This window comes from Artibeus jamaicensis, unplaced genomic scaffold (genome assembly GCF_021234435.1).
Source record: "Artibeus jamaicensis isolate MK-2021 breed Jamaican fruit bat unplaced genomic scaffold, CSHL_Jam_final contig_519, whole genome shotgun sequence".
Taxonomy (NCBI): Eukaryota; Metazoa; Chordata; class Mammalia; order Chiroptera; family Phyllostomidae; genus Artibeus; species Artibeus jamaicensis.
The window spans coordinates 17,336,870-17,340,245 of NW_026521871.1; positions in this window are offsets into that span (position 1 = coordinate 17,336,870).

Genomic DNA, 3,376 nt, shown 5'->3' on the forward strand with positions numbered 1-3,376 from the left:
AAAATTTAAAACTTTGCTCTACAAAAGATACTGTTAAGAGAGTAAAAATAGCCCTGGCTGGTGTTGCTCAGTGGATTGAGCAACAGCCTGTGGACTGAAAGATCACTGGTTTGAATCCTAGTCAGGGCACATGCCTGGGTTGTAAACCAGGTCCCAGTAGGGAGCCTGTGAGAAGCAACTGATCTGTTTCTTTCCCTCTCCTTCTCCTTCCTCCCCCCACTCTAAAATGAATAAATAAATAAATCTTTTTTAAAAAAGAAAGTAAAATATATGCCACAGACAGAAAGAAAATATTTGCAAATAATTTGCAAGGTTTAGTCTTGTATCCAATTTAAACCTGCACAAAAGACTTGAATAGTCACCTCACCAAAGAGGATATGGAGATAGCAAATGAGTACATAAACAGATATTTGACCTCTTAGTTGTTTGGAAAATATGAATTAAAACCATGAAGAGACAACTGTATATCTAATGGAATGGCTAAAACAAAGATTGTTGACAATATCAACCATTGGCAATGATGCAGAGAAACTGGAATTCTCGTGCATTACTGGTGGAAGTACCAAATGGTACAGCCACTCTGGAGAAACACATTGATGGTTTCTTATGAAATTAAACACATTTACCATATAATGCAATAATCCCACTCCAAAATATTTGCCCTAGAAAAATGAAACCTTATGATTACACAAAAACCTGTACATGAATGTTTATAGACATTCCAATTCCAGGTCACCACAAACTAAAAAAATGTTTCGTGAGGAAATGAGCTAAGGTCCCAGCTCAGTTAGCCCTAGCACCCCAGAGTGGGCATCAAGGCAGCGCAGTGCAGAGGGAGAGAGTATGGGCTCAGGCTCATCTTGCCTGATGCCGACTTCCACCACCTTAGTCACGGGGCCCTTACTTTACCCTCTCTGTGCCTTGGTTTCCTCAAATGCAAACTGGAGTCTGTTAAACTAAGGAGTAAATGAGTTACCATGTGAAAACACTAGAAATAGTGCCTGACACATACCTTCTAGATACAAGCGTTTGTTAGTAGCTTCAGCAGCCACCATATATTGGACACATTATGTTTCAGGCACCCTGCTAAATTCTTCACATACATTATCACATCTCGCCCTACCACCCCTTTGGGGCAGAGATTATTGTACCTATTTACCAGTGAAGGAACAGATACAGGGGAAATAATTTGCCTGTGGTCAGAGATTGATGGAGACAGTTATCTGCCTCATGGCTATGTGCTGGAGCAGCAGCTTGCAAAGTGGGGTCCCAGGCCATTTTCTGTATCACTGGAAACAAATACAAATATTTGGGTGCCAGCCCAGGCCAACAGAGCCAGAAACTCTGAGGGTGTAGCCCAGCGTCATTGGTTCTAATAAGCCCCTAACAAGCCCCGAAGGTGTCTGACTGAGTTCTGAGACCAAGTCCAGGCTGAGAACCCCTGTTCTGGAGAACAAATAAAATCATCAGCAATTCCCAACATTTGGGAGGCCCACCAGGCTTTTCAGTCTCTATACACAGAAAATAAAATTAATCGAATGAATTTAACTGTAGCTTAAGTTGGAGTCATTAACTAAATAGTAAAGAATTATTTTAAATGACTTTAAAACAGAAACTTAAGGGGTAATCCTTAGTGAGATATATCTTTAAAAATAAACCAAACTACAGAGCAAATAAAAGCTGACTTCAGTAATTATATTATTAGTAATAAAATTGGTACTGTTATTTTAGAACTGTCATAAATAAGATAACAGGCCCCAAATGGAGTCACTTACGCTAAACCCCATGTCACCAAACCAAGACTTAATTAAAGTATCAGCTCCCCCAGAAATGAAATCTTAAACCAGTCTACCAAGAGTCACCTGACTGGCACTAGTGAAGTAATCTGCCTGATAGACCCCAACGATGCCATAAGGGAAAGTGACCTTGCTATGACCAATCCACTTTTTTACCTACTATAGCTTCCTTGCTCTCATCTTTTTCTCTCTTGTGCCTATAGAAGTCTTTCATTTCCTCAGAGTCCCCGTCTGTCTGTTAGATTGGATGCTGCCTGATTCACGAATCATTGAATAAAGCCAAGATCTTTAAAATGTACTAAGTTAAAATTTTAAAAAATACTTTTGGTGGCAATGATGGGATCTGAAAGAGGCTTCTGATGGCTTCCAGGACAACAAGAAACACTAGTGTTAATGCCCACTGAACTCTGCATTCTCTGTCTTTGTTACTCTTTCTGAGGTTTGTGGTGTGTATCTTCTGGGTTCCAGCTCCCCTCTCTTTGTATGAGCTCCCCATCTAACTGGTTTTTCAGTCCAGAGTTAATAAGTCAGTCAACACTGATGGAAGGCTCTAACAGAGCCTTAACCCCTGGTTAGTCTGCAGTCCCAGTCCAAGGCTTACCAGGTCACCTTGAGCTAACAGAGAGTTCCACCCAGAACTGAATCCCTAGCCCTTGGTTAGGCCACAGACCCAATTTGTTTGGGTTCTGCTACTTCAGTCCAGAATTCCACTTTGGGAACTGCCAGTTGTCTGGGTGCATACTTAAGGCCTTCTTTTGATCAGTTTATAGTACCATCTCTTTGGTTACTGCTGGTCTCCAAGGTTACAGTTGATTTATGCTAATGTACATATGAGGTAAAGGAATAATAGATCTGGTGTTAATGGGAATGTCAGAAGCCAAATCCACAAAACTGGTGGACATGGGGGAGCAATTAAAAGCTATTAGAATACTTGCCACCTAAATCCAAAATTCCTGTGCTAGAATAATTTGGTCACAAAATGGGTTAGATCGATGCAAAGTGACCTGCTACCCTCAAGAAAATTTTTGTGTGATAAGGTACGCTGTAAAATAAAAAATTTAAAAACGTACAAGCCAGTGGCATTAATTTGGCTCCAATAGACCCAAGGCTTAGCTAAGGAAATGGGATACTCAAGTTTCAAAGAACTGATTCACCGCCTTCCAGCACAACTGCTTATTTTATGTCTTAGAACTGTGGTTCTGGAGCAATAGATCTCTGCAGCAATGGCACAATGTTACACAGCTGAGAATTACAACAGCCATTACGTGGATACTTTCCAATTAGACCAAATTGTTTATTTAAGATGAGCACTTGAAAGTAAGAGTTCCCAAATCAACAACCAGAATAGCATTTAAATGTATGCACAAGCCTCCAAAGGGCTTCAAGCCTTCAAAAGAGCTTCATTGAAAGATTCATTGCAAAAAGCTACTGAAAAATTAAAGCACAAGAGGTATCTAAAACAAAACAAAAAAACCCATAAAACCGACATGACTCTTACTTCCCCCCTTTCAATCCTCCTTTACCTGAGTACTCATATTATTAAATCAATGTCCCTGTGACCAACACTTCAAAAGGCCAAA